Consider the following 26,119-nt stretch of genomic DNA (forward strand, 5'->3'; position numbering starts at 1 on the left):
AACTGTGTTTCCTGGTATCGGGTTCTTCGATTAGGCAGAGTAACTAGAAAACAAGTGAGTTTTTTTTTAATCTTAGTTATATAAAAATATATATTACATTTATCTGTGTATGTGGGTTTTTCTTGGATTGGGGTTATGCCATAGCACATATGTGAAAGGCAGAGAACAGCTTGTAGAAAATAGTTTTCCCTTTATACTGAGTTCTGGGGGTTGAGTTTGAATTACCAGCCTTGGCAGCAATTCTTAGCCACCGAGTCATCTTGCTGACCCTCCTCCCAATCTTAATGCTTTATTTTCCAAGTCTTTCTTTACATCAATCTTCTTTAAAAGATAAAATGGACATCTTATTTGTTAGAATTTATGCCAGCTAAAGTAATGTTGGTAAAATGATGGGGTAAAATTCAAACATCTTTCTAGAAACACTAGAAGAGATCAGTCAGGGTTCATATAACTGAGCCAAAGAGGAGGGTGGAGTCATTGAAGCCCCTTGGAATTTGGTCTTTTACCTGAACAGATGAACGTTTTTGGTAAGAAATGTTGGCTTTGAAGAGATGGGTCAGTGGTTAAGAATGCGTACGACTCTTGCAAAGGATCCGAGTTTGATTCCTAGCCCCACATTGGGGGGTCTCCAACCTGTAACTCCAGCTCCAAGAGTATCTGGCACCTCGGACCTCCGAGGACACAGACCTTCATATAGGAGCTACATACATAAATAAATAAAATAAATCTTTTAAAGGGGGTGGGAGAAAAGCTGAAGAGATGCCCAATGGGCAAGAATATGTTTTACTCTTCCAGAGAGCACAACTTCAGTCCCCAGGACCCAAGCCGTGTGATTGGCAATCTCTTAAGGCCTCGTTGGGGGCTGAACTCACATGCACAAACCCAACAGAGAAGGGGGAGGGGAAGGAGTGAGGGAGAGAGGAAGGCGGAGGGAAAGGTAGAGAGAGAGTTTTAAAATGTAATTAGCTAGTTATACTTTTTAAAAATTTTTCCAAGTTAAAAAAAAGAAATGCCCCACAACCTCTGAAAATAAGGACCCTCCTTCATCACAGAGCACTACACTTTAACTTTCTATTTTTTTAAGTATAAATCCTGGATCCCAACACTGTCCTAACTAGTGTTATATGAACATCTTTAGAGCCAAAGACATGTTTCATCATCTAGTCTGTAGTGGCCGAGGTTATCGGAACCTCTTTGATGAGATTCCAGTCACATTCTCCCTCAACTGCATATCGATCAGTCATTAATTTGTATAAAACCTTGTATTTTTAAAAAGTTTGTATTTTTTAATTGTCCCAGCAATGACTTCATCGTCCACTTTACCTAAAGTTCTATTTTTACAACAACTCATGAATTTATACTAGTAGCCTGAGCCAGGTCCAGACATTGTAGCCTCTGCATTCTGCTGCTGCGGGCCCAGCCCTGCTCACCCAGAGACCACATCTTTGTTCACTTAGAGCTTATGAAATTCCAGAAACTGAAAGTATGTCAATATAAATTGCACAATTCCCAGAGTGCTTCGGGAAAAAATATGAGTTGCTTCTCCTGCTAAGAAGTAATCAATCTGAGAAGGAAAAAAAAAAAAAAAAAAAAAACACGTTCTCCAGTAAAGTTCAATGAATACCACAGCGATATGCTGGGAAAACACAGATAATCCCATGATCCCTCACTGTATCTGCGGATGAAAAATTCGCTACATCCGTATTGTTGGTGCAACTTTCCACATCCTGAGAGCAGTATCAGTAGTGTCCTTGTCCAAGAGGTCATCGTGTCCCCATCAGTGGTTCTCGAGTGGCAGGTGGCGACCCTCTCACAGGGCTTGCATATCAGATATTTACATTGTAAATAAAATAAATAAGTTGTAATTCATCACGGTAGCAAAATGACAGTCGTGATGTAGCAATGGAAATAATTTTGTGATTGAGAGTCAGCACAACATGAGGAACTGTATTAAAGAGCCACAGCATCAGGAAGGTTGGGAACCACTGTCCTAGCGTAAAAGGTCCCCAAGCTTTCTACACAAAAGCGCCTTTGAAAGCCGAGCACGATTCACACACATGCACAAAGTTTAACGGCTGTATTCCCGCTTACCAATAAGTACTGAACAAAGAAGAGTTTTTCTCATCTGCGGCCTTTGAGATCTGATAACCACCACCGCTGGGTTTTCCCACACTGCCAGTGGTATTGTCGTACGTGTTGTGTACACCGCCCCAAGAACTCAAAAGCTTGGAAACAAAACTTGGCACCAGGGTTGGTAGTGTGAACCTGTGGAGTGAGGTCATGCTATTGTTGACAGCGTTTGCTTCATCGAATAAGAATGTGTGTCCTTCCCATGTCAACAAAATCAAGAGAACAATTAAAACAATTTCTTTTTAATTTATCACTAAACTGATACTTAAATTCATCCAGCTATGTGTAGGCTCCTTGGGTTGGGAACAGCTTTTGCTTTAGAACCTAGCTTCAAGAAATGGTCACAGACAGTTACTAAAAACACAAACCCAAGAGCTATGGAGATGGCTCAGGCCGTGGAGTGTTCCCCAGGTAAGCCTGAAGACCCAAGTTCAATCCCTCGAACTCAAACGTGATTGTTATTGTTGTTGTGTTAAGAATATGCTTAGAACCCCGGTACTAGGAATACAGAGGCAGAGGGTCATGTGTCCTGTTGGTCAGTCAGCTGGTCTACCCAAATTCAGGTTCCGGTAGAGACCCTGTCTCAGAAAATAAAGTGGAAGGCGAAGAAGGAACCTGATGGCAACCTCTGGCTCCCACACACACTCACTCACACAGGCACACACACACACACACACACACACACACACACAGCCATCCATACAAACATACGTAGCTGAAATGATAAAATTTCTCTTTCGTGGAAAGGAGCTCAGTCAGAAAGAAGCAAACAGTAGAAGACCATTGCACAACCCAAAGGAAGCACTGTGGAGCCTTGGATTCCAAACCACAACTCCAAACAGAGATTCCAGCTCCACCTTAGCATGCAGCCCAGGCCTGGGCAACCTTCCTAGACATTCTAGGCATTGTGTTAAATTTTCCAGCCTAGTAGCATTCTTCACACTTTTTTCTAGGACGCTTATTGGATGCATCTATCTCCTTACGAATCAGTGTCTGATGTCTGATGTATCATTCCATTGTACTTCACCCAAAGAGTTCCAATTTGAAGAAAAGAACAATAGGGCAGAAAACCAGGCAATGTGTCGTGTTAGCTGTCTGAGTACAGTGGTCCTGAGAAGTATTTAGAATGGAGAGAAGATAGAATAAATGAGTAGACAAAGTGAGATCTATGATGGCATCACCTTCTCTTTAAGGGAAGATTTGTCGATGGTAGCAACATTTCCCAAGGCCTGAAAGGCACGAGGGCCCAGTTCCTGGGCAGCTGCTACACTTCCCTCGCTTAGGTAGGTGCCAAGAGTGCTGGGGAGTTTTTCCTTACTGGATTTACTTTGATTCACACTTAATCTTTGCTTGCTTTTTTGCTCCAGGTAATCATTAATATGCTCCACACAGCGTGCACTGGCCAGTGTGTTCCAAGGAATCTCAAGCTATATCCTACAACACAGGGTCTCTCTCCCAAGCAAATGACCTCACAGCCCTGTGGGGAGACGGTGTGGGTGACCCAAGAGGAGGTCCTGCTGTGACGGGGCCCACTGGCTCCTTCTAGTCTATAAACCTCTATAATAGGAGGTGGAAATGTGCCTTTCCTATGAGTGTGCCTTAAAGGGTGATGCACAGTTAGCTTTTCATGCCGATACAGAGTCGCCTGACTGATAAACTCAGCAGAAAAATGTAGCAGTGTCCCAGTCCTTAGCAGAACTTATCAGGAAACTCACTGTGAAGTGGCTGGCAGAGAGATCCACTGGTATTAAGCTCCCTCTAATGTACTGTCTGTTAAGACCCCAGCCCTTCTGGGACAGACTGTAGAGCCTCTGGCAGCGGCACCAGGATTTATCCCTAGTGTTTGTGCTGGCTTTTTGGAACCCATTCTCTTTGGAGAGATACCTTACTCAGTTTAGATATAGTGGTGGTGGTGGTGGGGGGGGGGGTGTCTTGTTCCTGCCTCAAAGCAATGTGCTAGATTTTATTTACTCCTTATAGAAAGTCTTACCCTCTCTGAGGAGTGGATGGGAATGGGATGGGGGGAAGGTGGAGGGAGCAGGGGTGGGGGGAAAGGGGGAACTGGATTTGGTATGAAAAATGAGAAAAGATAGATATTTTAAAATAAATTTTAAAAACCCCACCCTTACAAATGTGTGTCTATCACCAAATTGAGAAACAAATACTAACAGAGAAAGGTCTCATTTTTCTTCTCTTATTTATTGTACCAACAGTTTTTAAAGCTTTGTATAGAAAATATGAGACATTTCTAAAATTAGTTCAGGTTGACAAATAGATTCTGACTTTCCTTTTCGTAGGGTTTTGTGTGCGTGACAAATAGATTTTGACTTTCTTTTTGTAGGGTTTGATCACAGGTGGTTGTGAGCCACCCGACATGCATGCCATGAACTGAACTTAGGTCCCTGGAGCAGCAATATCTTGTAACCACTGATCCATTTCTATAGCCCCAGACATTGACTTACATGATACAAATATATATGCTACATCTCTTAATTCATAATAATATTGTAGCAAGTTTTTATTTTATAAAAATCAATGAACAAGTCCCTCAAGCACCCCAAATTATCTTAGAACATTTAAAAATAATTTTTGGTTAGCATACCAAAAACTGGATTTCATTATGACATTTTCATGCCTGTGTATTATCACACGTTGTCACCCTGCAGACTGCCGTCCCCAGCTTTCAACATTTAAATTTTATTTTGATTTCATTTTTCCTTTCCAGTGCTGAGATTTGAGCTCAAGGCCCTTGTGTGTGCGAGCCAAACGCTCTACTAGTATGTGACTTCCCCAGTGCAACCCGAATAATATTTTTAAAGTGTTGTAGGTTTGGTTGATAGTTTGTTTTTAACCTGGACAGTAAAAGGGATATCATGGGATAGAACTTCAGAGTTGGAAAGATATCTCTGATACCCTCAGATTTGCCCATGAGGTGAAGTTAAAACGAAGCATCGGATTCAGGGCTGCTAAGACGGTTTGCGCACTATGCTCTCCTAATTACAAATGAAGTTAAAGTTATAGCACTCGCACTATCTTGCACACTTTTTTATCGCTGCAATGAACACTGTGACCATGGCGGCTATAGAAGGAAGGACTTGTCTGGGCAGACAGTTCAGTGCTGAGGCTAAGGGCCCACCACTGTCACAGCAGGGAAGCAGACGTGACAGTTAGGGTATTAAACGGAGAGCTCACATCTTAAACCAAAAGCAGGAAACAAAAAGAGAAAACTAGGAGATATAGGTCTTTTAAAACCTCACAGCCTGCACTCATTGACACACTTCTTCCAATAAGACCACGTCTCCTAAGCCTCCCCAAACAGTGCCACCAAACTGGGGACCAGGTATTCAAATGCCCAAGACTATGGGTTACACCTCACTCAAAATCACCACAAGCACAAAGGTTTTTGTTTTGGGGGGGGTGTTGCTTTTGTTGTCATTGTCGTTTCTTTGTTTGTTGTACAAGGAACACACGAAAAATTTACCGTGAAAGTCACACACAAACAAATGTGAACAAAGTGGTTTTGAAAATGGACTCCTTGAGAGTCTATCCTGGGCTTTGAAGTTAAAAGCCCAGCTGTATAGCCAGGAAACAAACATCACTTCCTGCCTCAGAGAGAAACATTAAGATATGTGAATTTATTAGAAATTGCCCCTGGACAACCTTTTAGACCCACAGAGAATCTGTGACAAGTGCTATGGCCGTGGGACCATCTGAAGCCAGGTGTTGTGTTCTCCCAGAGACCCATCTTGACTTCTTCTCACGGGGCTCCCAGCTTGGCTCTCAACTTACTTGGCAATAATCTCACTTGAACCCGCTGTTGCGCTTGGAGTTGCAACCAGCTTCAGAGGCGTACGCTCACCGTATTTTGAAAACAGCATCCAACAAGAGAAAAAGCAGCTTCCAGATGGAGGAAGTGAGTGTTCTGTTCTATATTAGGTTAGGCACTTGGTAGGAAAAAGGAGACTCATTCGAGTTGACTCACTAACTCGTTGTTACTGACCAAAGCCTTCCCAAATAACAGGCTGCTCAGCTGAGGAATGGAGCGCCAGACATCAAACACTGGAAATCTCCCGGGATTAGTTCAAACCCAAGCAATTTACAGCAGATCTTTCATCATAGGCATACAGATGTGGTGGCACATACATTTATCCCTCACACTTGGAGACAGAGGCAGGGAGATGGAGCTCTGTAAATTAGATAGCCTGATCTACCTAGGGAACTGAAGCCCAGTCAGGGCTACACAATAATATCCTATCTCAAAAAAATAATAATAATTTGAAAATAAAAAACAATAAGGTGATGAACAATAGAAAAACATACCCCCAGATAAACGTAAAAATTCAAATTTTAGTGAATGTTGTTGATTTTTCTTATATGGCACAAAGATGTGAAATCGAGAGTGTTTAACTTCTCTCCAGAAAGAGTCTGAGTTTCACAGCTGGTGTGTGTGCACAGCATCTGTCTTAACCAGAGCAGTGCAATGCTGTGCACAATCCAGTTGCCCATGTGCATCCCAGGGAAGACAGCAAGTGAAATGAACTTAGGAATTCTGCTTAAAATACACTGTTCTTCAGAAGAAATGTGGCTGATGTATGCTGAGAGACATTTGGGTACATATTCATAAGTGCCTAAGGATAAAAATCATGGGACTAAAATGATGGCTCGGTGGCTAAGAGCATTTGTCCTTCTTCATCCAGGAGGCCAGAGTTCAGCTTCCAGCACCCACATCAGACTGCTCACAACTGACTGTAACTCCAGCTCCAGGGAATCCAATGTCCTTTTCTAGCCTCCAAGGGCACACACACACACACACACACACACACACTTAAATCTTTTTTAAAGGAATAGAAACCTTAGAACTTCTCAATGTCCTATCACAGGAGAGTGAGCAAGGATATCATGGTGTAATCAAGCAATTATAGAATGACATTATGCAGCAACACGGATTCATCTCAGCAATGTGCTTATAGACTAAGACTTTTGTTCATGCATCTGATGCTAACTAACCTGAAGGCAGTAGTTTCCCACTGATTGACATCCTGGCACTCTCAGACCTGGTCACCAGCAGACACAGAATTAACTTGTGTACTCAATAGACAGGTTTCTACTTCCCTCTATGATTTTGGCACCGGAGGACTTTTTCTATACAACATTTGTAAAAGGATGTTATATGAACATTTGTCTACAGTGCATGAGGCTCTGAGTTCCATCCCCAGCACTAAAAAAAATGCAATAGAACCAAAGGATATTATGAACTATTTTGTGGCATTTTGAGTCATCTAACACAGAAGTGATTTCTAATGCCCCATCACACTTCAGAACTTATTTTAAAATTCCCAGGTCAACTATAACCAATAAGCCAGGATTTACGAGCTGAGTCTGCAGCGTCTCTGTTTTATTTTTAAAAAGGTCTTGTGGATATCATAAGCAAAAATCACAAAAATAGCGACTCAATAAATCACCTATAGACTAATTATAAGAAGGCGTCCTCGTTTGAACTTGACCTGTGTCTACTCCTGAGCTGAGACTGGAGCACATCTGGAGACCCGATGCGGCAGCGCCAGTGACGTCCTACATCAAATGAAGACAGTCCTTTCGCTGAAAGCTGTGGTCCTCTGGTTGGCACGAGAGCTAACTGCAAGGAGGAGGAGCCGAAGCATGGATGTAGGGGCGTGGGGAGGTCCCTCAGGTGGCCAAGCCCTCCAGTTCTGATACTCTTTAGGCCTCCCTCTTGGCAGTAGCAATAGGTGGTGGCCGGCAGGACACGGAGTGACTGGCACATACCTAGATGACCCGTACTGAAATATTCAGATGGCTTGTAGATGATTTATTGCTGGAGCAAAGCCAACAGCAGTCAGGTTGTGAAAAGAAGTCCCCCAGCTGGTCCTCTTCTATCCCAGTGTGGGCGTCAACCTGACAGGCATAGTGTGATCCTTTCCATTTTTTTTAAATATTTATTTATTTATTATGTATACAGTATCTGTCTGCGTGTATGCCTGCATGCCTGAAGAAGGCACCAGGCCTCACTACAGATGGTTGTGAGCCACCATGTGGTTGCTGAGAATTGAACTCAGGACCTTTGGAAGAGCAGGCAATGCTCTTAACCGCTGAGCCATCTCTCCAGCCCCAGATCCTTTCCATTTTTAAGATTATTTTATTTTCATTTGTGGGTATGTATGAGTGATATGTATGTGTGTGTGTGTGTGTCTATGTGTGGCTGTGTGACGGCAGGTGCTCATAGAGGCCAGAACAGGGTATTGAATCCCTGACCCTCTGCAGAGATGGAGGTACAGTGGTGGACAGCCTGGCATGGGTGTTGGGAATCAAATTCCAGTCCTCTGTCTCTGCCAGAGCAGTGTGTGTGTGTGTGTGTGTGTGTGTGTGTGTGTGTGTGTGTGTGTGTGTTAGAGAGAGAGAGAGAGAGAGACCTTAAGCCCTAGCACACCTTTCTAGTCTCATAATTACGAGTCTTCAATCTTGAGTAGATGACCTCAGCCAATAGGAATTCCTACGAACCTTGTGTTCTCATAAATCTACATAGGTCCTCAGTTACAGGGTCTGCCCATCTCCGTGGTGTAAGCTTTCCCACCTCCCTGGTTAATAGCAGCACCATTCTGCCAAACGCTAAACTGGCTCCCTGCTCTGCTAAGTATCAGTCAGCTCTGGGAAACACTGGGTCATTCATTCTTTAACCAACAAGACCTGTCAAAGTCAGCTGACCCTACGGACACACACATTCAAGTTCCCATGCTCTGCTGGAGAAGGGACGAGTCTACCTGTGATTTCCCTCATCTCTGGTTGACCAGATGTATCTCTCAGTCTCGCAGCAGTTCTTAATACTCACTGGGCAAGGACTATAAATAATCTATAGATCCACGTGTCTGCGGACCACGTGAGGGCACTTTAATCTCCTCTTTTGTTAAGGCTTTTAAACTTTGCAGTGGAACAGAACATCTTAAAGGTGTGGGGAAGGTGGTTTGTGGTATGGCCCTGTGGTAAAGATCTACTACGATAGGTGACTCCAGATGTCTGAGCTACAGTGGAGAGTATAAGGAGGAAATCAGCGGCAGGGATTCTTCTTCAGGCTTTACACAGAATTCTGATTCATTGGAGTGATCGAATAAAATATTCAGATGATAAAAATAATGCATCCGTGTTGGACCCAAAGCCCCTGGAAAGCAGTCCCAGTGGCTTTAGGACCCACAGATCTGGGTGAATATGCTTGTCTACACGTTCTCCAGCGGTACTGATGCTGCTGGTGCAGAAACTGCACTTGAAGAACCACTTCCCTCTACACAAGCTACCCTAACAGTGACAAATTAGTCCCGGACACAGGAGGACGTTGGTGGGTTGTTCGACAGACTGCACCGTGAAGTTTAGAGCCTTTTCTCAGACGGAAATGAAACATCCAGAAAACAGATCACGCTAGCAATACCTTCTCCATGAAAGTAGTTTCAGGAGTTGGAGATTGTGGTTGTATCTGTGACGCCTAGCGTCAGTCCTACGACCTCATCAAACAGATTTTCTATAACATGCTCAAGGCCACCCAGCAAACTGCAGGCCTAGCCCCCAAGGGGAGCTCTGGCTCTCCAGCCTCCCCTCCATGTCTACAGCAGCGTCGGTGTGGGAACTGCGTACAGTTTTGTGAAAGCGCTGGGCAGAAGAGGAATAGCGCAGGAGTCTTCGAGTGTTCCTGGCGGTCGAAGTGAAGCTGCCACAGTTTTCTTCCTGTATGATGCTTACCACTCTTTGCGACTTTCAACTTCCCTTTTCCTAATCAAAGCGGTTCTGTGTACAAAGGTGGTTAGCCGATGCCCAAGAGAGCTGCTAACAGAAACTCCGAGTGCTATTTTTAACGCTTGGTACAGCAGGATGTGGAAGTCATTGTTTTAACATCACATCGCCCGGGGGAAAAAATAGAAAGAAAGAAATCTTAATCCAGGCTACTATGTGGGGATTTTTCTCCCTGACTCACCCACAGTACTACAGTTCAAGCTTCTAACTGGCCCACAATCTGTTATTTCACCCTTAGTGTTCCTCGGCTGTTTGCTTTCAGTGACTTTGAATTGGAATAAGACCTTTGGCTTTGTGGTCCTATGTGAGAGTATCGAGCATGCTTTCCTGACAGATTTCAGGGCTGTCTCGCAAACTCTCGCATCCTCAGCAGGGCGCCTTCCAGAGCATGTCCCCACATAGACACGGTATAAGTAGAGGCCGGCAGCATGGCCACCTTCGGCAAACACGAGTCCATGGTGCTCATCCGCAGTTCCGTTGACGTCCACAGCATGGCTTCTGCATGGAGTACTTCCCATCCCTGGCTCCATCCTGGCCAGGCTCACGTAAGCAGCCTGGAATTTGCTTGACTGGTTCTAGTGTTTGCTACTTCCCAAGCTAGAATGATGGTGGCTTTAGTGGTGGTGATAACAGGACTTTTGGAAATGATATATAGTCAGGGGGGCTTTGGGAATGGATAAACCACTTGAAGGGATTTGGTCAAGAGGGTTATCCCTGGCTTAGATATGGAACTTGGGCTCTTATTTTATCCTTTGCTTAATGACAGGGAAAATCTCCTTTATAAAATAGTGCTTATATACAGAACTTAGGGTTTCATGTAGCTAATATTGATGAAGACTTCTATTTGTTCAGGCTCTGTAATCTGTCAGATAATGTTCTATGTACCCCATAAATTACCCTGAAATGTTTGTTTGGTTGTTTCTACTGTACATAAAGAGACCCAGAGTATAGGAAGTTAGCTCACTGGCTGTCTAAGACTCCTGGCACTCAGTTTCATCTACCTTCAAGCAGCAACAGGAAATTGTGTTAGCCAGAATTTTGGGGTTTGGTTTTTTTGGTTGTTTGTTTTTGCCATGACGAAGTATCTGGGAGAAACCATTCAAAGCTATGGCCCACGGTAAATTTGGAGGTCTCAGTCTAGGGTGGACTGAATCCATTGCTATTGGCCTGAGATGAGGCTCGATATGACAGCAGGACACAGTGGAGAAAAAATCCTTATCTTGTGGCAGTCAGAAGCAGAGGGAAAGGAAGGGGTAGAGGGCAGAATGCATCCCTCAAAGGCATGTGTTTCACTCAGGGATCCACTTCCTGCCACAGGTCTCACCGCCCAACATTGCCACCACTTTCCAAACAGCGCTGTCAGATCACTAATATACCACAGGATCAATCCACTGACAAAGCAAGAAACTCATGATCCCTTCAATTCCCAGAAGCCCCACCCTGGCATCGAGGATCAGATGTTCAGTACGAGAGCATTGGGGAAACACTTCATCTACAACAAACACTAATGCTTATTGACTTCTTTATGCTAATTTCTCCGTGTGTATCATTTCTTGGTGCCCAGAACTATCCCGAATATCCACTTCACAGAGGGAGACTGAGAAAGGACTAGAAACCAAACTCAGGCTTCTCTTCCCAGTTCATTTGCACCTTTCTTCTCTGTCACACTAATTTTCCTGTTGAACTAGGAGTTCTAGGAGGAATCACCACGTGTGGAGAAGAACCACTGATTAGCCTGAAGGGGCTGCTTCCAATGTGTAAGGGTGGGTGGGCTCTGGAGACCACTGTCTGCTGAGCACTGTCCCCAGTGATTAGGGGTGGGCTCTGCCTGCTGAACACTTTCCCCAGTGGTTCGGGGTGGGCTCTGCCTGCTGAACACTTTCCCCAGTGGTCCGGGGTGGGCTCTGCCCGTTGAGCACTGTCCCCCAGTGGTTAGGGGTGGACTCTGGAGACCACTGCCTGCTAAGCACTGTCCCCCAGTGGTCCAGGGTGGGCTCTGAAGACCACTGCCTGCTACGCACTGTCCCCCAGTGGTTAGTAGTGGACTCTGGAAGCCGCTGCCTGCTAGAGTCCCAGCTAAATTCTCTGTATTCCCACCTCATTTTCTGTCAACACAAATGATAATTATGAAGATTTTCACAAGGAAAAGTAACCTTTTGCTGAATGATGGCTTTTTCACATAAGGGGAACAATAGATGATTCTCTGGATATTTCTGTTCTAATCAAAACAAAGCAAGAAAACACTGAGAAGCTGGTGGGAATGTTGCTCTCATTTTCCTTAGAACAAACATGACGAGATTTCAGGTCGCTGGAATGATCTCAAGGTGCCGACAAGACACTGGCTAAAGAAACTAGGGTAAGGAGCTAATTAAAGTCTTGAAAACATTGCAGAGATCAGGCTGTGTAGGGAGATTTCAACTCCCGGTGTCCCTTGGGCTGTGAGTCTTCTGGAAACACGACTAAGGAAGGACAGTCCAGTATTCTAAGGAGAATTTTTAAGAGAAAGTGATGTTTAAATTTAAGATATTAATCCAAATTGGAAATTGTGTGGGCTAGAGTCTGAATGGTGGGCCACAGTGTCAATGTGACTCTAGCAGCTGTCACACACACACACACACACACACACACACACACACACACACACATACACACGTGGCCCCTCACTCATGGTTGCATAACCGAAGCTCTTGAAAATGACTGCATGGTGCATGGTCATGATGCTGTGCAGCTTTGTGAACGCAGGAAGCCCCTGAGATGATGCTGAATACAATGAAAATTATTATTTTTTTTTGCTTTAAATCAAGCAGATTGAGGAAAGGACTCAATGGTAAAGGTTTGTCTGCACAGGCATGAGGACCTGAGTTCTTATCCCCGCACACATGTCAAGACAGGGCACGGCAGCTGTAACCCCAGCACTTGAGAAGGGCAGAGGCAGGGGGATCCCAGGGTGTCTCTGGCCAGCCAGTGGAGCCAAAACGGTGTGCTCTGCATTTAAAGAGAGACCTTGTCTTAAAAAGTATTAGGTGAAGAAGTGATAAAGAAAGACACTGAACATCAACCTCTGCCTTCCACGTGGATACATATGAACACACACACACACACACACACACACACACACACACATGCACGACCATCATTATTTTGGTTTCATAAAGGAGTAAACCTTTGCACATTTTCCAGGTTCAAAAATACAGCAAGATCTATGCTTGCAGGGCACACCTACCAATAGTGTGTGTGTGTGTGTGTGTGTGTGTGTGTGTGTGTGTGTGTGTGTCTGCCTATGAATGCCAGAAGTTAGCTTCTGGTACCTCCATCAATTACTGCCTCTCTAATTTACTGACACTTAATCCCAGAGCTCATCAATAATCTTACAGCTAACCAGCTTCCCTCAGGGATCCTGTGTTGCCTTCTGGAGAGCTAGAATTACAGGCAGGCTGTTTTGTCTCCTTAGCATTAAAGGGTGCTAGGAATCCAGATACACTTACAAGGTAAGTTTTCTTTTCTGATTGAGCCATCACAGCAACCCTACTTTCTGTTTCTTTTATGTTCTTTTAAAGTGGTCATAAATTCTACAGTTTTAACTTAAATGTGTGCTAATAAGATGTATTGGTGACCACATTGAAAAGTGAAGTAGTACAAATTACAGAGTGCATACAATCTCTTCCCATTGTCAATATCATGTCTGTAGATACAGAACTATGAGAGCTGAACCCCAAGCTGTTTACCTTGAGATTATTGCATACTCTAAATTTAAAGTAGGACTGTTTCCCCCCCCCAAAAAAAAAACTGTAGCAGAAGTGACCAAGAATGAGTGAGCAGCTCCTTGGAGTGGCAGTGGACATACTTGGAGGAGTAGGTTATCTGGTCTGGAGACCTAAGCATGCCAGGAAGCCTCCAGACTGCCTGTACGGTTTTTATATTAGCCTATAGTAAGTGTGCAGTATTTCGTTGTGATATTCCCATACATGCATACGACATGCAGTGTTCGCCTCTGCTATTATCACATTCCCCACCCCCACTCAGCTTCCTTATCCCTGATAGTCCTTTAGCTACTTCCATGTCGCACACCCTAAAAGGAGTCCAACTTGGGCTGGAGAGAAACCACTGCATGAAGAACACATACTACTCATGCAGAGGACTGAGTAGGATTTCCTACACCTGTGCCAAGCAGCTCACAACTGCCTGTAACCTCATTTCCCAAGTGTCTGATACCCTCTTCTGGCCTCTGTAGGTACTTATGCACATGGGGCATACACTCTCGCACAGACACATACAAAATATAAAAATAAAACTTTAGAAAAAATGCTCTATGAGAGAGAACATGTGATGGTACCTCTGTGAACTGGCTTGGTTTCACTTAACATGATGCTCTCCAGTTCCCACAAACAATGCTGGGCTTCTTTATGTCCAACTAGATTTATATGTATGCATGTGTTATGTATGTTTGTATGCATGTATGTATGTGTGTATATATGCATATTGCATCTTCTTTTTCTTCTCTCCCTCTTTCTCCCTTTTTATCTCCTGTCTTCTTGTTCTCAATTTCTCTGCGGCAACACGAGATAAACATATTTACTTTGTTCTTCTGTTTCTATAACAGACAGACTGTCTAGATAGTGGAAGGTAATTCAAGTTTGCATCTTGTCCTTGCCAGTCCTCATGATTTGGGATTGTTCTTTTCAACCCACGGGTGAAAGTGGAGATATCTAATCTCATGGCTCCCAGGAGGAACCCGGGACTTGGGAGGAGGTAGGAATGTTGCCTAGAGAGTGGGGGGGGAGCACCCTTGCTGGCTCTACACTGACCTTCTCCCCCAGGAGGCGTGATCAAAAGTCCATTGTATTACTTCAAAGGGAAGCAAAGGGATGAGGATGTTGATCTATAAGCCAAGTAAGCCAAATAAGCCAAGACCCTTCCCCACCCTGTGATCTCGCTTCTCCTACCTCAAACTTAAAAAAAAAAAGGTATAAGTCCTCCACTCCCAAGCAAGGATTGCTGATAAAGAGGCAGCAGGTCATTGACCTACATCCTAATGCTAAAGACTTTCAGAGGAGTAAAGTGATCGCAGCTGTCCTTGGATTCTTTCCTTCCCTGTGGCTAAAGAGAGACACATTTTAAGGAAACTAGCCCCTATGGTTTCAAGTTTACTCAACATTCTCACTGCAGCATATCCTAGCCTCATGAGAGAGATAAGACTACTGTTCATGCCCATTTTGCAAACGTGGAAGTAGAGGTGCAAAGCCGTCAAACTGCTTGGGCTGCTGAGCAGGATGCCAATCCAAGCCACATTAAACCCTCGGCTTGGACTGCAGCAGTCCCAATAGATACTCACACGAAAGAAGAAGTATTTAAGTGTCTCCCCACTAGTTCATCATTTCCAGGAGGGTGGCACCCTGCCTTTCCACCTCTGGATCCCAGAAGCCATCGCAGGGTGACTCAGCAGGTATTGAATAAACACTTGTGGGATGAATAAATAAGAAGCCTGGAATAGCCACCGTGGGCAGAAATGGCTCTGCTTCCCTCTCAAGCACTCTTACTCCGCTTGAGTTAAAGACTGCTTCTCTTCGGGTGACCAAGTAAGAGGAACGGCTTGGGTGTGTCCTGGGAATGTGACCAGAGGTACACTACCCGTCTGTTCCAGGCCTATAGAGAACACTCTGCCTAAACGGGACACCCTTTGAGGGTCTAGAGAGCTCTGGAACTCCTAGGCAAACTTCAGGGAGCAATGGAGACTTTTGCTCATTTTGATGTTCACTGTTTATTCCCTGAATAAATAATCCCTTCCAGGATCTCATAGTAGATAAGTGACATACTGGCTTAGGTTTTCTATTTATGAATCAAAATACTATCTCTTTTTCTTTTTTAAAATTGTTTTTATTGGGCTATACACTTTTCTCTACTCCCTTTCCTTCCTCCCCTCTCCCCTTCTACCCTCTCCCATGATCCCCATGCTCCCGTTTTACTCAGGAGATCTTGTCTTTTTCTATTTTCCATGTAGATCAGATCATATATATCTCTCTTAGGGTCTTCTTTGTTGTCTAGGTTCTCTGGGGTTGTGAATTGTAGGGCGGTATTTCTTTGCTTCATATCGAAAGTCACTTATGAGTGAGTACACATGATATTTGTCTTTCTAGGTCTGGGTTACCTCACACAATATTATGTTTTCTAGATCCAATCATTTTCCCTTCAAGATGTCATTATTTTTTTCCTCTGTGTAGTACTCCACTGTGTAAATGTACCACATTTTCCTGATCCATTCTTCTGCTGAGGGGCATTTAGAATGTTTCCAGGTTCTGAATATGGCAAATAATTCTGCTATGAACACAGTTGAGCACATGTCCTTGTGTTATGATTGAGCATCATTTGGGTATGTACCCAAAAGTGGTATTGCTGGATTTTGAGGTAGGTTTTTTCCAAGTTTTCTGAAAAAATCCATATTGATTTTCAAAATGGCTGTACCAGTTTTTACTCCCACCAGCAATGGAGAAGTGTTCCCTTCACCCTATATCCTCTCCAGCATAAACTGTCAAGATCAGTGTTTTTGATCTTGGTCATTCTGACAGATATAAGATGGAATCTCAGAGTTGTTTTGATTTGCATTCTCTGATGGCTAAGGATGTTGAGACAAAGTACTATCCCTTAAGACACTTTTAACATAACCCTCTGACCAACCCAAACACAATTATTTTCAATTTTAATTTTTTTTTATAAAAGTGCACCATGGTACTCATGGTACCATTCCTCACTATCCTTACCAATTAATTTTTTCTCTGATATTTATCTCCACATGACAAAGTACATCTTTTCACACTTACCTTGTCTATAAGCTCTCCCCAGCTGCATGAGTACATGTTCCACGGGGCCAATAAAGAACATAGGCTGTGCCCTGTTGTAGGCTACTCCATATTGTACAGAAGAGCAGCTTTCAGGGTGTTCCTTGCCCAGAGTGACTCCATTTTATAAAGTAACACTTGATTCTATTTTGAGTACATTTGCTGAGTGAGAATATAAGTAAATATTGACCATCTGTGTAGAACAGGCTTTGGCTTAAACTGATGAATAGTTTATTTATGCAAATAAAAACCACCATTAATGAACTTAGAGACAAAGTCAGGGACACATGGGCACACGGCCATGTTAAAATTGTATAAAAAGAACTAGACTCATTGTGTTAACTGTGTGCCATTTATGTGACAAAATACCAGGCAGACATGACTTAGAAGAGGAAGGATTTCTTCCAGCTCACCGTTTTGGAGGACTCCAGCCCGTCGTGTGGGAAGGCTTACAGGCAGAAACAACTCAGTCCCTGCTAGTGGGAGCATGTTCTGGTTTGCTTCTTGACCGACCAGGAACCAGAGGGCTGAGGCCAGAACTAGAGATGGTTGTAACCTTCAAAAGCTCAACCCAGTGACCCACTTCACGAAGGCTACACAGACTCCCAGAACAGTACCACCAGCTAGGGAGGCTGTATTCAAACACATGGACTTGTGGGGAGCATTTTACCTCCAACTAAGTCAGACCGACAAGTGATAAAGCTCCTTCATATGGAAGGAAGGAACAAAATTCTAGGCCAAAGTGACATAGAATCAGGATTGATAGGGGTCAGAGTCTAACTCTGTCCCCAGGGCTGCAGCTCAGCGTGAGTCCCTCAGCGTGACACGGCCAAGTGCAACCCCTGCTTGTTTGGGCCTTGAGTTAGCTGAGTGCCTTGAAGTGACCCTAGGCTTTACACCAGCGCTGTTCCTCACCTAATTGCTTAGGCAATCCTGTGCCAGACCAGTTCAGTGTGCTCATTCTTTAAATTTCTACCGAACCCTCTGCAATCGACTCTTGGAGATTTCTATCAGCCCTCTGACTCTGTCTCCAGGAAGACCCCTTTGTACCTTGCTGCTGCTTTAACCCTATTTTAGACCTTGTGCTACTTATATGTCATTGTGTGGTGTATGACAATGTATCTGAGTTCATCATCAGAGCAACGTTTGCAATGGAATGAAAGAGACTATCGTTAGCCAGTGGTCATGAGTGTCAGGTGAAATAAGAATAGGGTAACTTAAAGCCAGCCAATGATACAGCTTGAAGCTATTGTTATTTGATAAATTCAGTCCTTGTAGAAAGACACAAAGATGTCCATCCATGTCATTGATATTCACAACAGGCTACAGTGTGGGTCTGCTTTGTTCAAACTATATAGGAAGCCTTCAAGCAGCACATTTAATCTCTGTCATTCCACAAAAGTTTACTCCTTGCTGAGCATGTGTAAGTCTATGGTATCAATTCCAAGACAAAAAAAAGTATAATTTATTCATTGTTATTGGGTTATCTACCTGCCATAATTCTAAAAAATTTCCTGACCCTACCATAAGGGACCCCTGATTGGAAACTGAGGGGGAGGGAAGCAAGGAACTAAATGAGAACATGCTATTGGCCAAAAAAAAAAAAAGAAGAAGAAGAAAGTAATCTTACATTTACCCAGAAATCATCAAACAGTATATCCTTAGATGAAAACATGCCCTTCTAAAGTCACAAGAGCCCATATGAATGACAGGGAGCCTACCAACAACATCTGTTACTCAGCTCTGTCCCCAGCTTGTTTATTAAACAAGTCAGTGCAGCAGAAAGCTCTAGAGAGTGCTCCCCACAACTTGCCCTTCTTTGGTAGCTTCAATGTCTGTCTAGGTTTCTCATGGATTTCATAGCTCACTTTTATAGTCTCCCCTTGCGCTATAATACCCCCTCATAGATTGTCAAGCACACAGACACAGCCTAGTGTGGCCACTATTGACATTTGAGGAGCCAGTAAGCATAATACACCTTTCCATTCAGGATCTTCTCAAGAAAAATAATGAAGTCTACAAATGCTTATCCAGCTAGACAGCCCCTTGAAATAAGAAATGTTTAAGTATACTATGATCTTGTTGAGCACACGGTGTCAAATCAGCCTTGTTTTAGTCGCTGCTTCATAAAAGTTCTGGAGACAACACCACTGTCTTGTAGTCATTGACAGAAATCTGGAGCTGTCCTGAAAGAGTGGAACAGTCACAAGTCAGGCTCATAGAAGCATCCCATAATGATGTATGGCTTCAGATTGAGCTGATTCCAAATAGCAATTAGAACACAACACTGGCTCCCGGTCCAGGGCCAGCATTGTTTTGGGGTTACTAATGTTGATGGCTGTTAACGATACTGCTGTTTAGAGTTGCATAAAGAGAAATTGTTAACTTCCTGGCCATTTTCTTTCTCTTTAATGCAAAGACTTAAGATTTGTGGAATGGAGACGAGGTTCCTAAATAAGCCTATTTCATTTTCAGCTTTGCTTCATTTTTATTGTTTTAAGAATATGGTTCATTTTTCTTTTTTATTCTGGTTTTTGTTTTGGGGGAGTTGTTTGGTTCTTTGTTCTTGTTTTGAGACAGGGTCCCACTATGTAGCCTTGGCTGGCCTGGAACTCACTATGTAGACCAGGCTGGCCTCAAACTCATAGCCATTCATCTGTCTCTGCTCCCCCACGGCCAGCTTACTCCGTTTTATATTTGAGACAGGGTCTCTGTACATAATCCACACTGGCCTCAAACTTGGGATTCTCCTGCCTCAGCCTCCTGAGTACTGGGATTACAGGCATTTGTCTCGATTCCTAACTTCGCCTTTAAGTTTGTAAATTAGCAATTGTAAGATTTGAAAAATCTCATTGTTCAGAAAGGAGGCAACATAATCTGAGCACACTGAAGACTGCCTCTTGCAGCTATTCTCCCAAGTTGTCCCAACAGTGTTCATTTTAAAAGTTAACATCACAGACACGGACTTAATGTAAATCATATCACCTTTCCCATAGAACAAGCCTGCAGCCTACAAAGGAATCTAAACAGAAAGATCAACTGTGTTATCTTATCGCTCCATTGAATGATAAAGTCTTGTCATGTACCAGGAACACTGAGTCAATGACCGACCACATAAATGTGGGTGATCCCAGAGATTGCAGTGGGGCTGGGAAATGCTTATCTCCCGAGGGCCACTGCTGCTATCATAACCTGATAGGGCAAGGTATTACTCACGGACTCACGGTGATGCTCGTGGTGACAGGCACGCTGCCACCAGGCACATCAGGCAAATGCAGATGCAATTGTATTTGGCAGGTGGTACTTGATAATGATATTAAATGACTATGTATCCGTTTGTGTGTTACTGTACTATGCTATTTAGAGGGTACCTTTTCTCTTCTTATTAAAACAAATGCAAGGTAAACCGGTATCCTGTGTAACACTGACCAATACGATGGTGCCCGTGATGTTTCTTGTTGGCATCAAAGGCCACAATGAGTCACTAACCCCCACCATCTAGGTTTGCATAAGCACCCCAAGACGGTCACACAATGACTGAGTCACAGAGCGGCACATTCCTCAGAGCATACCTCTGACACTAATAATTATATTTTCACCTCCCCTTGGTTTCACATTGCATCGACCACAGTCCAGAATGGCTTCTTTTAGAGGAAGCCATCAACCTGTCTTTGTTTCTGTGTTCACTGAGACATATAATTCTGGTGGGCTTGACCTCTGATCCACAAGGAGCACAATATGCCCCAAATTCAGGACAAAGTGTCTTAAGTGATTCCCTTTTCTAGAAGAAGGGTTAGGAGAATCCATCGGGTTTGGAACTGGCTTGTTGATGAGCCCTTCTCACAGAGCCAAGAGCAACATCACTTCCCGGAATTTGCTTGCAGACCTCACCATCCAGACCAAGCGAGGCAAAGGTTTTCTGGGGTAAAAGATGGTCCAGAGAGACTCCCTGCTGATCTGGCTAGGTTAGACCATGCCAAAGCCCATTTATCAGTCATGCATAAACTCTATGTTCAACAAGCCCTCTTCCCAACAGGAAATTCTACAGAGTTCAGAAGATGACCCTCAGCAACCCTGACTTCATAAACATCTTCAAGCATCATGAGCGCTAGTCTGTGGAGGCCAGAGGCCCTGAGCAGTAAGAAACCTACTTGCAGATCTCTTTCTTCTAGGAGTTAGAAGTTCTTATGTCTTCATCCATGTTTACTATTCTGTTATTCATAATATCAAGAAAATAGAACCAGGCTGAGTGTCAAGCAAGAAGAAGGGGCAAGCGAACCTTTGGCATATACACATGATGGAAATTTACTCGGCTGTGAAGAAAAATGAAATTAGGAAGTGCTCAGGAGAATGGACAGACATGGAAAATACTATATCAAGTTAGGAGACCCAGACCCAGAAAGACACAAAGCACATGTTCTCTCTTCTTCGCATACCTTAACTTTTAACATCTGTGTGTATGTAAATAAGGGGGTGTAAATGGGCTACAGGATGTAACACTTGATAGGAGACCACAAACCCAGGGTGAGTTAGGAAAGTGGCAGGGGAGGGATGAGAGCACAGATGGCAGGAAAGTGAACATGGGGCTCCTGGGGTGGGGGCACAAAGGAGTAGGAGAAATAGGGAAGAAGTAAGAGAAGAGAAACAACAACAAATTTTTTGCTTTAAAAAGACAGCAATGAAATCTAATTATTGGTATGTTGATAAACAGCAAATTAAAACAGAAGTCTCTTTAGAGTCAAACTGGGCTTAACTTCCATCAGTCCCTGGTGGGAATGCTTCATTATACTATGACGGTCCCACCTCCTTCCTTCACAGTGTAAATCATCATCATATCTAATTTCTGCATGCTCACCAAAGTCAGTCTCAAAGTGAGGGTGAGTCTCAAAGCCCGTATTATAGGGTGAGAGCATTGCTGAGAGATTCGTGAGGCAGTTTGCTTCTCTGTGTGTTTTCCACGTGAAAAGAAGAGAACACGGCAAGAAGACAGTCACCTGCAAAATACGGAGATGCGCAACAGAAAGTCACCGAGAATACCAAGCTGAGAATACCAAGAAGGAATGTTCGCCATCTAATCTACCCAGGTCTATGACATTATAACAGCTAAACTGACCAGCAGTGCTTTAGAGGGAACACTTCGAGAATCTTTCTTCTTTTGGCAACACCTGCTAGAGTCCCAGGCTTTAGGGACAGATGGACTTGCCACGTAGCTGAACTGACAGTCCTGGGCATGGAATCTGAGAAAAGACCAATAAGACTGTTTGAAATGAAGGGCCCTCACCATCACCGACTCTTCCTGATCTCTTTCCTCAGTATGCATAATATAAACTTAAATTCTGGTCCCATTTCTCCCCCTCACTTAATTTTCCTAGGCTTTTTTTGTTTCTTTATATGCATATAACATGTACCTTGCAAAAACAAAATAAAGGAGTAAGGGGAACAACTGTCAACACATAACTTGGCACATAGAAGGAACACAAACAGGCTAGCTATTAGAGTTAAATTCTAGCGATTTCTAGCAACAAATTCCAAACCCTGGTCCAAATTAATATCCTTCCCCGAGAACAGTTCCACCCACCCTTCTCCCCCTGCCCCTTTCCTACCTAACCTTGACTCACATTTCAGATCTGGGCCTGCATCTTGCGTGACACTTCCTTCTAGACACTCAGCTCTAGATTAAAGTGTTTGTGACACTTTAATATTTAACATTACATGTCCATGTAATATTTTGCCAGATGTCCTCTCTTGACGACGTCTGACTCCTCTCTTTCTTTACCCCACAGGAAACTCCCCAAGGGCAGAGACCTAAAAGGTCTGAACGCTGCCCTATCAGAGAGTGTACGTAGCATAGCGTCTAACCTTTAGTGTTGCAAGAGTAGTGAGTGAATCAATGAAGAACAAAGCCACTTTCTATTGAATCCTTGGCAGTTCTGCTTCTGCTTCAGCTGTCATTCTGACTCCCTTACATTCTCCTTCTAAAACGCTCAGAAAATGTCGTTTTCGCCTTTGAAGACAAGGCAGTTGATGGTGTGGACACATCAAAAAACCGTTGGTCAACATGAATATTTGTTTATCTTAAGTCAGCCAGTTTGTTTTCTTTGTATTTAAAAGGGGGTGACAAATGAGCCATGAGAGAGCCCTGCGCCAGCCCGGGTGAGGAAGGCTGGGACTCTGCTCCGCACCCTGGAGCGCTCCAGGATGTTGTGACCAGCAAGCTTCCTCAAGGGTGGGGACTTTTCTTCCTTGCCTTAGTTTGTCATAGCTCAGTGGGACCAAATGCCACCTTAGACTGTGGGGAAGGATTTTATTTTCTATAAGTACACTTAGCTTTGTGTAAATAACCAGCATGTGTGCTGCTCCTTCTCCTTCCTCTGCATCTAGTGGATTTCCTTCCCACTCTTAGCATGTATTCATGTTTACCAGGCATGGTGGCCCATGTCTGTAACCCTAGCACTTGTGAAGTTGGAAGCAAGAGGACGACTATGAGTTCAAGGCCAGCCTGAGAGGCTACTGTGAAGTCAAATATTGGGGTGTGGGTACGTATACTATTTTTCTACTTAGAGTTGTAACAGCTACACACCAATTAAAGCACTTGGTTAATCACCTTTTGTGAACTGATATCCATTATAAAGTTGGTCTAAAAGACTCTTGATAAATACCCCCCTCTACCTTTACCTACACAAAACAATTACTCTGAAATCTTGACTAGGAGTATTTAGTTAATACTAAAGAAATAATGGGGGTGTATAGATACTCACTGAAAATAGTCTAGCAACTCAGCAGCAGGCTAAATGTATAAACTTAATTGAGGTTAAAAACTCATTAACTCTCAGGTTACCCATCTATAAAATGAGGACAATAACTTAATTGACGTAAAACAACTCAGTTCTGTCCATAATTAATAAAGGTTAGCTGTTACTATAATTGTCCTTGCCCTAACCATTGCTAGAAGCCTACAGCTCAAAGGACATCATGTTTTACACAAGAAGATGCTTAGTATCCATCCTGCAGGATGGAAGGTACTTGCAAGGGTCTTTTTCCACTTTTCCACTCAATAAAACCCGCTCCATTGTTGAATTCCAAATGATGAAGCTGTTCGTCGTCCATGGTGAGGAAACTACTTAACTGTGCAATGTTCAGCAACAAAGTCCGGGTGTGTGTAGGAATCCAATAACCAATCTACATTCACCTCTTAAAAGCAACACCCCAAACTGTCAGTGCTTTTTCTCTCTATGATTTTAGATCAACAAATAGAATTCGACAACCTTAGTAGGTGATAAAGGTTGGCTCCAAGCCCTCCATCATTATGTTCTTACAAAACATTTTGAATTCTCAGTGGAAGCTGTGGCCACTTGAAGCCACGTCATTGGCCACACATTTTTGACTGGAGCAAACAGAAATTCCTAGGCATCTAGGTCCCAAGAAACTACATATGTCTATGCTGGGAAGAATTGTCTTATGTTCTGAGCACTGTAGGTGGAAAAAATGAATAAGAAACTTTGAAATGTTTGACCCCAGGCCCCAATTATCCTACAAAGCAAACAGTTGCTCAATGGCACAAGCATCTCTTGAGGAAATTCGTACTTCATGCCTCCGGTGTCATTCCCTATCTCCCTTGTCTTCCTAATACATGCTCATTCTCTGAGGCCCGGCCCACGGGCAGCTTCCAGAAAGGCTTCCATCACCCTACATCTGGAATTTCTTTCCTCATTCTTATTTCTGCTAAGCCTTTTGGTAAACTCTTCTGTCTTAAAACTTACAGCAGCTAGACGTTTGCCAGGCCAATAATAGTCACATAAATATTTACTAACAAACCCGTGACTCACCGACACGGCTTTGTACTCTCTGGAAGCAGGCACAGTGCAGACAATGGCAAGCTCTCCAAGACTCCCAGTTGTTCTCGTTTATGACCAGCAGTCTCTTGTTGAGGTTCAGTCCTCAGAACTATTGGGAAACAGAGAATGGGATTGTCTTCGAGCCACTCAGTTCTCTGTTGGCCCTGATTCTTAAAGCATTTACACTTTCCAAGGCTCTTCCTGACAGCAAGGCCACTTCAACAAGCCAATTCAAATAAGATGTTCAGAATAAAGCTGGGTATGAACAGTTACAAAGACACGTGCACCTAAAAGAGAATGTCTTTTAAGTGTATGATAGCAATAACTCCAGGGCTTTCGTGCATATCATTTATTTCATATATATATATATATATATATATATATATATATATATATATATATATATATATATATATATAATGTATATACCATATATTTTTATATATCATGTATATATCATATATTTTTATATATCATATATTTCATGTATATCATTGAGGTAAATATTTGATGCTTAGAGGCATCTCATGTGTCTCAAACCATATAGATTGTATTGGTAGCTATTTGTGCTACAGTGCAATAACCCCAAGTTTTGAACCTGAAATCCACAGTCAGCTTTACAAACTACATAAGAGAATGAATGAGCTCTCAGTGGAACCCTACTTAATCCTCTTGGGTTAAGTAACATGTCTAACACATCCATAAAGCACATTGACCAAGATTCAAGGTGTCCTCACAATAGGAACCAAGCAGGCTTCCCTCTGATATACAAAACAGCACAGCTAACTCATTAGCTCCTTGGTGCTTGTTAAGTATGTTTGCAGATGGAGCCAGGGAACCCAATGCTTGTAAAAGCCAGTTGTGTTTATTTGCAAATCTTTTTATCTAAGTTGAACTTATTAGCTTTACTACTGATTTAATTAAGTCAATTAGCTACTATGGAAACCAATGAAATATGAATTTGGAAACAAGATAATTTTGTCTGTAACAACAGTCTTCATAAATAAATTACAGAAATGGAAGAGAAGTTACTAACAATTATTTTACCAAAACTAAATTTGAAGAAAACATCAATGAAATAATGCCGTCACAAAAGTCTAGAAGGCATATTCTTTCATTATTACATCTTTATATGATGTCTCTGCTATAAACAAATTAAATCAAAGCTCACAGGCACCACCGGAAAGACATTGCTGAAGAAAGTTAACATTGTACTCAATCAGTAAGCTCAACCTTAACAAATAGTTCTGGGATCTACATGAAAAGACTGGATACAGAAACTACAAGAATAGATTTTAGGTCAGAAGCCTTAAAAGAAAATGCATCCCTTCAAAGAGACAGAGACACAGTCTTTGCCTTACTGTTCAGCTTCTTCACTTAAAGAGACAGATCTTGGCTCCCATGGAGATCGTATCAGAAGTGTGGTCCTGTCAATTACTCACACCTACCCCAGTGTCCATGGGCTCTTCCCCAGCTTCTTTTTACTTTAATCCCTATTCAGCTCACTCCCTCCTTCTCTCTCTCTCT

The sequence above is a fragment of the Myodes glareolus genome, chromosome 15 (genome assembly GCF_982192425.1).
Source record: "Myodes glareolus chromosome 15, mMyoGla1.1, whole genome shotgun sequence".
Taxonomy (NCBI): domain Eukaryota; kingdom Metazoa; phylum Chordata; class Mammalia; order Rodentia; family Cricetidae; genus Myodes; species Myodes glareolus.